We start from the raw sequence: 12,003 nt of genomic DNA, 5'->3' as shown, positions 1-12,003 counted from the left end.
AGGTGTTCCTGGGGAGAAAGATGGGTAGTCAGCTTCCATAAAGATTTATAGCCTTGGAAATGCTATGGGGCAGTTCTGCTCTGTCCTATAGAGTTGCTATGAGTTGGAACCAACTCAATGTGCCGAGTTTTTTTGGTTTGGTACTAGGTGTTGGGGATACAAAAATGAGGGTGAAATCGTCTTTGACCAGATGGAACTCACTTCAGTCTTAAACTTGACTTGGAAAGTAACAATTAAGTACAAAGAAAGGTAATTATCTAACCATTATGTTTCAGGCACTGCTAGTTAGGTTTATAATTATGCTTAGATAGATTAGGTCAATTGTGTATGTCACAAAGCTAATAAGTAAATGACTGGAGACTAAAACCCAAATGTACTGATTCCACTAAGCCATAATAAACCAAAAACAAAACCAAACCCTCTGCTGTCAGGTTAATTCCAACTCATTAACTGTCCTGCATTGACTCTGCAGGACAGAGAAGAGTTGCCCCATAGGGTTTTGAAGGCTGTAAATCTTTACAGAAGCAGACTGGCACATCTTTCTCCTGTGGAGTGGCTGGTGCCTCCCCCAAATTCCTCTGTGACTGAGATGGATTATTTTAGAACTTAACAGTTCCAGAACTGTATCACTCCAGGACCTAAATCTCTAGGGCAGAGATTCTCAAATATTAGTGTACACAGGAATCATCATTAAAACGTCTTTGCTTAGCACTCCACCTGAAACTCAGGTGGTCTGTGTGGGGCCTGGTAATTTACATTTTTAATAAAGCCAGAGGCAACACTGATCATACTTTGTGTAGCCATAAGCTAATGGAACGTTTCTCAAACTTGAGTCAGCTGCGGAATCACCTGGAGCACTTGTTAAAAGGAGTTGTTGGGCCCACCCTGGAGATTCACAAGGTTTGGGGTGGGGTTCAGCAATTGTATTTCTAATGATGATGCCGGTGCAGTTGGTACACGGATGGCACTGACTTAAGGAACTATCTAAATAGGTCAACCGAAGCAATCTTTGAAGAAATCTGTCTTTGAAAAACGCAAGGTCTTTGATAAAAATGTGCACTCTAATTAGCGTGGAGTCTCTCTTTGGAGATGCAGAGAGAAAAGTGGGAAACTATGCATGACTGGGAATCTAATGTGCAAATTTAAGAAGTAGTAGGCATTATAAGCGATAGCCGCTGCTGATGTATAAGGAGGGTGTTATGCATATGAAGGAAAAAGATAGGCTATCTGAAGGATATAGTGGATGCCATTAGCAATCTGTACACATAGAGATCACACTTCATTTTTCATTTAAAAATAGCTTGGTGCATTCTCTTTTTAACACCGACATATATATTTGATAGAAAAATTGAATCATACGTAGATAGCATAAAATGGGGTCACTAGGAATAGCATTTTGATAGAGAAAAGGGGTAGTCCAAGATCAAGACCTGGGCAACTGCACTGTTAAGAGGCGAGCCTGAGAGAAGCCAGAGCCCTGGTGGTGCCATTGTTAAGGGCTGCTGCTGCTAACCAAAAGGTCAGTGGTTTGAATCCACCAGCTGCTCTTTGCAAACCCTGTGGGGCAGGCAGCTCTACTCTGTCCTATAGGGTCGCTATGAGTAAGAAGCAACTCGATGGCAACAGGTTTTGGAAGAAACCAGTAAAGAGTATGGAGAAGAGACTAGCAATGGAGGAGAAAACCCAGGGGAATGGATATTTAAGGAGTCAAGAAAAAGCTTTCCTGGAAGAATTGCATGGTTAATAGTGTAGAATGCTGCTAGGAAGTTCTGTAAGATAATGGAAAAATTGAGTCTGATTTGGCACCATGGAAAGAAATCATGAATATATAGCTCATTGGACTGTTGTGGGAAACCTCAATTGTTCTTCTTTGTAGAAAGAAGGTGGGGTAAGAAAGTGGAGATCAAAATATAAACAATTCTGTTTATATGGTTGTGTACATGTAATTTTTTCTTTTGAATATAGCTTATTTCTAATATTTTCCTATTAATACCATACTTTGCATTATCACAGATGTATGTTATTTTTCAATATCTGGCAAAATTATTCTATTTTCAAAGGCTTTTTTTTTTCCATAAGAACTTCAAGATAATTTTTTCAGCTTTAGGAAAAAAACTGTTCTGTTAGGATTTTTTTTTTTTTTTTGAAATTGCTTTAAATTGTTAGATTCATCTTGGAGAATGGACATCTTTCCCATATTGATTTTTCCTGAATAGGGATTGCGTGACCCTCTACATCCTTCAAGGGGTCTTGTAAGTCCTCTGTTAAAGTTTTGTGGTTTCCTTTCTTGTGGACATTCAAATTCTCTAAAGTCATTTAATGTATCTGTTGCTAACGTAAATGCCTGTTTCATTGCTTTTTAAAAGGTTTTTGCTGTGATTCTGGCCTTAAACATGTTTAGAATCCCAGATGCTCAACCCCACCCCAGGCCTTTAAATCCCGATGCTAGAAATAGGGAACTCCTAATTCACAGTATATTGATGACAGCAGCCATCTGTGGTTTGTTGTTGTTGTTGTTAGGTGCCGTCGAGTCGGTTCTGACTCATCGCGACCCTATGCACGACAGAACGAAGCGCTGCCCTGTCCTGCGCCATCCTTACAATCGTTATGCTTGAGCTCATGGTTGCAGCCACTGTGTCAATCCACCTCGTTGAGGGTCTTCCTCTTTTCCGCTGACCCTGTACTCTGCCAAGCATGATGTCCTTCTCCAGGGACTGATCCCTCCTGACAACATGTCCAAAGTATGTAAGACGCAGTCTCGCCATCCTTGCCTCTAAGGAGCATTCTGGCCGCACTTCTTCCAAGACAGATTTGTTCGTTCGTTTGGCAGTCCATGGTATATTCAATACTCTTCGCCAACACCACAATTCAAAGGCATCGACTCTTCTTTGGTCTTCCTTATTCATTGCCCAGCTTTGACATGCATATGATGTGATTGGAAATACCATGGCTTGGGTCAGGCGCACCTTAGTCTTCAGGGTGACATCTTTGCTCTTCAACACTTTGAAGAGGTCCGTTGCAGCAGGTTTACCCAGTGCAGTGCGTCTTTGGATTTCTTGACTGCTGCTTCCATGGCTGTTGATTGTGGATCCAAGTAAAATGAAATCCTTGACAACTTCAATCTTTTCTCAGTTTATCATGATGTTGCTCGTTGGTCCAGTTGTGAGTTTAGTTCTCATTTAATGGTAATGCACCTAGGAGTGCCTCACCATCAGTTATAATCACTGAGAGGTGTTAAATGCCAAATTATATTTACATAATTGGTTGTCTTTTGATAAACAATGGTGGACAAAAGAAACCAAATCCAAATAAGAGAATAAATCAGTAAATAAAGCAAACAGCAACAGAAGATGCTCACTCTGCATTTCTCACAAGCTCCCAGGTGATGTAGACGCTGCTAATCCACGGCCCACACTTCAAGGAGCTGTGATTTATGTACTGCCCAAAGAGGTAAACAGAAGAAACCAATTAACAAACATACTTTTGAAAAATGTATAACTTGTGATCATCTGCAAAAAACTGTGTACTTAGTTAAGCAGGATAAATGAAGGACCTGTGAAGGGCCATGAATCTCATGGGCAATTTAAAGAAGCCATTGGTGCTATATGTATTAACTGCATTGAGGAATGGTCTCTATGATTGTGTTTCTTTATTGATAGTATTTATTGATAAGTTGTAGAGAGTTAATGACTGCACCTCCTAAAAGTGGACAGTTTTTGATAATGGGGAATTATTTTTATAATAAACTCCTGCATTGAATTTGCTAAAATTTTATTTAGTATATTTTCATTTAAACTGAGCTTAAAATTTTGTTTTTGTGCTATCTTTATCAGATATACTGTCGAGAAAATGTGAAGTTAACAAAATGTGGGACTGCTTTCCTTTTTTCAGTAAGCTCAAAAATGTTTTAAACGGTGCAGGAATTGTTTGTTCATTGGAGGCAAAATCTGTGACCCTGCAACTTCGGGAGCTCTTTGAAAATTGTCTTAATTTATTTTATGGTTATTGGTCTATGCCAGTTTGTAAATTTTGTCAGTTATTATTTTTACTAGAAGGAAAAAAAGTCCACTTAACCGTTTAGCCACTTACTTTAAAAGCAAAACCAAACCAAAAAAAAAAAAAAAAAAATCCTCTTCTGATTCCTTTCGTCATTCCAGGTTTGACACAGCTGTGTATTCTCACCACATCCAACACACCTATTTTAGGAAAAGCTAATTGAATGTGCAAAGGAAATTTTTAAAATATCAGCATAAGGTAATTAATAAATTCCATCATTTCCCATAGCAAAATATTGTGATTTACTTTCCCACCATTATTTAATCTTGTATTATATTGGTGTTTATCAAATTCTCCATTAAAATTTGTGCTCCTTGGGGGCAGGCCTTATTCTTCTTTGTGTTCTCAGCTGTACCCAGTGTACTAACCTACACCTCGCAGTGTACTTCACTACGTTTTGTTAAGTGGGATTGTTTAAAGGGAACTGGCCGGCTGTTAAATCCTTATCTCAGGGTTTTTCAGGGCAGAACTAGTTAAACATTTCTTACGTTTGCTGTAAAATAATTTCGCATCAAGTTGGAGGTTTTTCCATATGTCTTTTAAAGTCAGCTTGAAAATGGTACGTTTCTCTAATATCTCGAAATAATAACAGAACATTTAAAAATACTTAACTTCTCAAAAACAATATGATACTTCCCTAAAAAACCAGAAATAGAAATACCATATGATCCAGCAATCCCACTCCTAGGAATATATCCTGGAGAAATAAGAGCTCTCACACAAATAGACATATGCACACCCATGTTCATTGCAGCACTACTCACAATAGCAAAAAAGGTGGAAACAGCCTAGGTAATGTCCATCAGCAGAAGAATGAATAAACAAACTATGGTACATATACACACAATGGAATACTGCCACATGATAAAGAACAATGATGAATCTTCAAAACATCTCAAAACATGGATGAATCTGGAGGGCATTATGTTGAGTGAAATGTCAGTCACAAAAGGACAAATACTATATGAAACCATTATTATAAAAACTCATGAAAATGTTTCCACACAGAAAGAAACAAATGTTTGATGGTTACGAGGGAGGGGAGATGTAGGGAAGGAAAAACACTAACTAGATAGTAGATCTACTTGAAGGTAATGGATTTTTTTTTTTTTTAGGCAATAAGTAGATAAGTGGTAACTTTGGTGAAGGGTAAGGGAGTACACTGCACTGGGGAAGTCAGCACAGCTTGACCAGGGCAAAGTCACAGAAGCTTCATAGACACATGCAGATTCCCTGAGAGACCAAGCTACTGGGCGGAGGGTTGGAGACCATGGTCTCGGGGGAAATCTAGCTCAATTGGTGAGGGAAAAAAAAAAAAAATTCTTTTAAGGTATTTTTATGTTATTCATTATAAATGTCTTTGGACTGTTTCTGAGCTCTGCAGTTTATATGCAGTTGAGAATGTGAGCACCATGAGTAAAATAAAATAATTTAAATAAAAAAAATTCAGTCTTTTGAACTCTTTAACAGAAAATGGACTGACAGAATGTGTTTCCCCATTTTTTTTTACTCAGAGGAACTTTATCAAATTTATTTGAGAAGACATTAAGAGTTTGTGTATGTGAGCATTTAAGCATGTCAGAAAGGTTTTTTGAAGCATGCAAATAAGTGTAGGGAGAGGATTTAAAAAAAATCTAGTTTTTAAGTTATTGGTATGATCGTTTTGAGAATTAATGTCATAAATGCTAATATTCTAGGCCTAAAAGTATAACTTTGCCTTTTCAAGCCAGAATAAAGATATTTTAAAGAACATTTCCTATGTTTCTCAGAAGGTAGAAATATCTGTTTTTATTAAAGCACACCTAACTCCAAATCAAAGAACCCTGGTGATGCAGTGGTTCAAGTGCTGTGTTGCTAACCAAAAGGTCGGCAGTTCGAATTCACTAGCCGCTCCGAGGGAGGAAGATGTGCCAGTCTGCTTCTGTAAAGATTTGTAGCCTTGGAAACCCTATGGGGCAGTTCTATTCTGCCCTATAGGGTCTCTAGTAGTCTGAATCCAGTTCATGGCAGTGGGTTTGGGTTTGTGGGAACTCCAAATACAGGCATAGTTTCAACATCTCGGATAAATTTTTCCTTGTATCTTTCTGCAGATGTTGCAACTTCTTGAGACTATTTTAATATAAAGTTATCATATTTCTCCTCACAGTATATATAACAAATGAATGCGTTGGAGTTTTCTGAAGGAGAGTACATATGGATTCCCAAACCAAACCCACTGCCGTTAAGTCTATTCCAACCCATAGCAACCCTATAGAACAGAGTAGAACTGCGCAGTAGGGTTTTCAAGGCTGTACATCTTTATGGAGGCAGACTGCTACATCTTTCTCCCAGGGAGCAGCTGGTGGTTTGGGCAGGGGATCTTTCAGTTAGCAGCTGAGTGCTTTTAACCACTGAGCCACCAGGGCCCCTTACGTGTGGATTACTGTTTATGTACACCCTAGGTAGTTTGACATCCTTCACTTTACCTCCTTTTTAAGAAAACTGCATCTGATGGTTACACATTTTTCCTTATTTCACCTAGTGAAATGAGAAATGACATTTTTTTGTGATTATGATTTTCAGCATTTTTCCTCTTTGTCCCTGAACACGTTAAAAAATGCATTTGGATTTAGGTAAACCCTCTGTGTGGTGGGCAGTCTTATCTTTTGAAATAAACTGTTCTCTGAAGGGAGATTTGTTTGTTTGATTGGCAGCAGATACAACACTAGTAGTTAGGTCATAGATTCAGCGTAGTTTAGTCTGTAGCACCAACATCTCCCTAGACGATTGCAGTGCTAAATATCATCTGGCATTGGATACCTGCATTTCAACCGATGCTTCCATATATACTGAAGGGATGATTGAAAAAGGTTGTACAATATGTGGATTATTAAATATTTGTCCTTGAACTCCAACTGTCTGTTGGGGAGTCACATCCCAACGTTTCTTCTGGTTTTTGCCTCTGGAGCATCAGATGGCCACAATTGCAAGCTCACTATGTGACTCTTTCTCAGATGGCCCCACAGCATCATACCTGTTCTGTAGGCCAGGCATGTGCAGCTGATTGTATCCAGGTGTTGGGTTGGTAGGAAGTCATTGAAAGGAAATGTTAATTAGGACCACTCCCCCACCCCCCGCAATAGAGATGATGGTACAGTTGAAGAAGGCAACTTGAAAATTGACAACTGTAATTTGGAATGCAAGCATTTGGTGAATGAGGCTAAAAATAATTGCAGTCAAGTTGTTCTTCAGCAAGTAGCCAGATTTCAAAAGTTTGCTGTCAATGTGCATTTAGCTAATGGCATTCTATTCCTATAATCTTTCGGGTCACTGTTTATGCCACTTGACTGATGGCATAATGATTTTCTAGGGACCTGTTAAGGGAAACAGAAAATACTAAACAGTCTAAGGAACCTAAAGTTGTCTAAGATGTGTTTTTTGCTTTTAAGGAGTTAATAACCTGGACAGGGATATGATAGATGTTTATACATGTTTTTAAGCATCCCACCACTACCACCCCCACCACCGCCGCCATCATAATCATCATAGCTGCTGTCATTCTTTTACTCATTTTGCATTATCTCTATAGGGTCACAATGAGTTGGAATTGGCTTGACAGCAACAAGTTTGGTTTGTTTTTTTGGTATGGTGCACCTAATATGTGCCAAACACTTTGAATTGCTAGGAATTTAGCAGCGAACAAGATAAACTAGTTTATCTTCATCGTGGAGCTTATATTCTGGAGAGTCAAGACAAATAAAATAAACACTTAAGCAGATTAGTATATATTCTAATAGAAGAATCACTGTAGTATACGGCATAAGATAATATCACAAAGTACCCAAAAGTGATAACAGCATGAAGAAGACTAAAGCTTAGTAAGGGACACAGAATATCTTTTAGAAAAGGTCATCAGGAGAGGCTTCTCCGAAGGAGACGCATTTGAGGTGAGACTTGACTAATGAGAAAGAGTGACCTGGACAGGTGTATTGAAGAAGAACATTCCAGGTGGTTCACTTGCGGTGACCTTTCTTATTGTACAGTTGGGTAAGAGTTTTGTACTGATTATCAGATTTAATCTCTGCACAACTCAAAAATTGTTGTCTATATTTTACCAGTTCTTTACATAAGAAAACTGAGACTGAGAAAAATTTAGAAATGTGTTTGCAATCTCAAAGCTCAATGACTAGCAGAGTTGTATTTAAACACATTACAGTTTATTTTTGTCATTTTTCTTTCCCCAGACAAAGGAAACTTGCATCTGGCTTGCATAATTAGGGAAAGCTCCCTAGAGAAGAGGCATTTTTACAGGGTATGTTGAATGATTGACAGTGTCCATAATTCAGTGCATATGAAAGGGATTGGATAGGGCAGAATTAGCAATGGAATGGTGATGGGAATGTTGACTTACATGAGGCATATATTGAAAATGGTAATCAGACCAGTCAGGGTACAGGGTCTCTTTTCTAAAGTGGATCATGCTGGTTGAGGAAACTGGTTTCCTAGACTCACATTTGAACTGGATTGTTCACTAGTGTTTTGTTGTTGTTAGGTGCCATCCAGTCAGTTCCAACTCATAGCGACCCTACGTACAACGGAACTAAACACTGCCTGATCCTGCACCATTCTCACAGTCCTTGTTATGTTTGAGCCCATTGTTGCAGCCACTATGTCAGTCCATCTCCTTGAGGGTCTTCCTGTTTTTCGCCAATGCTCTACTTTACCAAGCATGATATTTTTCTCCAAGGACCAATCCCACCTGAAAACATGTCCAAAGTGTGTGAGAAGTAGTCTCGCTGTCCTTGCTTCTAAAGAGCATTCGGGCTGTCCTTTTTTAAACTAGTGTAAGGACATTAAAAGACTTTGTACAATAAAGTGACATAAGTAAGACCAGTAAGCAACATCATGATAAATGTAGAAAAAGTTGAAGTTGTCAAGGATTTCATTTTGCTTGGATCAAAGTCAACGCCCATGGAAACAACAATCAAGAAATCAAATGGTATACCGCATTGGGAAAATATGCTGCAAAAGACCTCTTTAAAGTGTTAATAAGATGTCACTTTAAGGAGTAAGGTGCATCTGACCCAAGCCATAGTATTTTCAGCCTCCTCATATGCATACAAAAGCTGGACAATGAATGAGGAAGACTGAAGGAGAACTGATGCCTTTGAATAGTGGTGTTGGCAAAGAATATTGAATATACCATGGACTGCCAGAAGAACTAACAAATCTGTCTTGGAAGAAATACAGCCAGAATGCTCTGTAGAGGTGAGGATGGCAGGACTTTGTCTCATGTACTTTGGACATGTTATCAGGAGAGACCAGTCTCTGAAGAAGGACATCATGCTTGGTAAAGTAGAGGGTCAGCAAAAAAGAAGAAGACCCTCCACAAGATGGATTGACACAGTGGCTGCAGCAATGGGCTTTACCATTTTCTAAATGGAATATTTTTCCAGTCTGCTGTAACTGGGAAATTATACATTTATTTCAAAGCATTTCAAAGTATTTAAGTACAACTATTTTTTTTTTTATTATTATCATGTAGGGGTCGAAATCATTCTTTGATTGACTCATTCATTTATTCTAGAAATATTTATTTTTAGAAGCATTCTGTTATAATCAGATTAATCAGCTTAACCAGAGTGTGGTCTCTATAGCCAGACTTTAGGAACTGAGCCCCCAGCTTTTCCACTTATTAACAGTAAGTAGTTTTGTTATTAGTCCTTTAAATCCCATTTTCCTCATCTGCAAATTTGTCGAAAAATAGTAACCTCACATGACTATTTTGAGGACTCAGTGAAGATTATGACTCTAAAGGACTCAATATAGTGCCAGGCACATAGAAAGATGTGAAAGCTATTATTACTGTTAGACAGGGTCTTTTTAGTAGACATGCTTATATGATACTGAAAAATTGAAAAGCACCATCTGAAGTAATTTCACTATTAGTTTGCCTTGAAGTTAGTGTGACCAAGCAGCAAGGTCAGAATCAGTAGATGTTAATTCATAATTTATTCTCCACTCTTATAATTGACTGAAAAATAGTTATAATTGATAAGTTTCTGTTCTTTTATTTTTTCTCTAAATTAAAGCTGTAGTACCTGGCTCACCTCTCTTAGAGTTAATAAATATGCTCCAATTATAACTATTGGCCCAGACACCCATTTTCTATTTGGTTACTGCCCCCTTCTTCATTCTCTTAGTTCTTGAGATGGGTATTCCACCATTTTCTGACCATCGTAGACTTTGATTTATAGCAGTGAGCTCTCCAGTTTGGTCACTCTGGCAACTGAGTAGTTGTGAAGTATGGTATGACCTTAGAGAATCGTATGTAATCACAGCACACGCTTCAGAAACCTGCAGTAACATTAGTTTCCAGAAAGGGTTTATGGTCTTAAGCCTATTGCTTGTTTTGGTGTTTGTTGCTTTAAAGTGGCTGATTCTGGAATTTAGCGTCTTGATTTATGTGGAAAATATAAATGTGAATTCTAATTGTGTTCTCATGTAGGGTAATAAGCATTATTTTGGAAAGAGCTCTGGAGAAAGTCATTAAAAGGGAGTGGGTTGTTCTCTGCTGGATTTCGGACACCACTGTGAAGGACAAACAATTGATCTGCGAAAGAGAAAAACAAAAAACAGCAAAAAAAAAAAAAAAAACCCTTCTAGGCAGGAGCCCTGGTGGTACAGTAGTTAAAAGCTCAGCTGCTAACTGAAAGGTTGGCAGTTTGAATCCACTAGCTTTTCCTTGGAAACCCTATGTGGGCAGTACTACCTTGTCCTATAGGGTTGCTATAAATCAGAATCGACTGGATGGCAACACATTTGGTTGGTGTTTGGAGGCTTACTCTAACCCATCCTAGGACTTCCGTGAATTGAATCCTGTTTCCTGGATCCCATTTCTTTGAAAACCCTGGTGGCGTAGTGGTTAAGTGCTATGGCTGCTAACCAAAAGGTTGGCAGTTCAAACCTACCAGGCACTCCTTGAAAACTCTATGGGGCAGTTCTGCTCTGTCCCATAGGGTCGAAGGCAAGGATATGGCATGATTTATTCTTGTACTTAACTTGGGCCTCATTCTTTAAGGAGTCCCTCAATGGTGCAATAAAGTACTTGGCTACTATTAAAAGGTTGGTATCCACCCAAAGGTGCCTCAGAGAAAAGGCCTGGTGATCTACTTCTTGAAAAATCAGCCACTGAAAACCCTATGGAACACAGTTCTGCTCTGAAACACGTGGGGTAGGAATCAACTCAATGGCAACTGGTTACTGGTAGTTCCTTAAGGCTGATGTGTTCATAGCGAAGTTGAATGCCAAAGTCACCAGGTGAAAACTGGTTTTAAAGTTTCAATCTGTCAGTCATGGAACCCACTTATAAGTTATTAAATGATTACTGTTCTCTTTTTTTTTTTTTTTTTTTGCCTAAAGCAAGGCTGATCTATGGCTTCCTTCGTGATTTACACACCCCATGTAAACTGGGTATATTTACGTTTTGTTTCATTTGTCCCCAAATCAGTTAGCTATTTCTCAATAAATAAGGCTGTATTGGGAAAGGATGAAGGGAGCTGGGGAGTAGGGCTGGAAGGAAGGAAGCAACCAGAGGCTCAGCATTTATCAATATTATTGCAAGGAAAACCTGGCATTCATTTCAAACCAGTGTGGTCTGTTCCATGAATTATGCCCACACATTTCAACAGAGTAGAACACAGATCATTTAAAAAATGAAAAGCTTTACTACACGCCTGTGAGAGACACTGAAGTTTATCCTTCTGCATCAATCTTACCTTCTTGCCAATACCATGTTCGCTGCCTAGGGATGAATGCCGTTAACCACTGTTATAGAAGGACTCATTTAATTTGGTTACTACATCCCGCTAATTTTTATGAGTGGTGGGGGAACCATTTAAAAAGGACCTGTTGTGTTGAAAAATGTTGAGTGCTATGCAGTGAGGGACATTTTGAATTATTTTGCCA

At 38.7% G+C, this 12,003-nt stretch overlaps 1 protein-coding gene across 1 annotated transcript in view; it reads left to right on the top strand.

Moving 5' to 3' along the window:
• The window catches only part of DPP10 (dipeptidyl peptidase like 10), an 846,520-nt gene that overhangs the window by 175,143 nt on the left and 659,374 nt on the right, over positions 1-12,003 (top strand). The window lies entirely within an intron of this gene.

This window comes from Elephas maximus, chromosome 6 (genome assembly GCF_024166365.1).
Source record: "Elephas maximus indicus isolate mEleMax1 chromosome 6, mEleMax1 primary haplotype, whole genome shotgun sequence".
In the NCBI taxonomy this organism is placed as follows: domain Eukaryota; kingdom Metazoa; phylum Chordata; class Mammalia; order Proboscidea; family Elephantidae; genus Elephas; species Elephas maximus.
The sequence above is the reverse complement of the archived record's forward strand: the minus strand, read 5'-3'. Positions and strand labels throughout refer to the sequence as shown.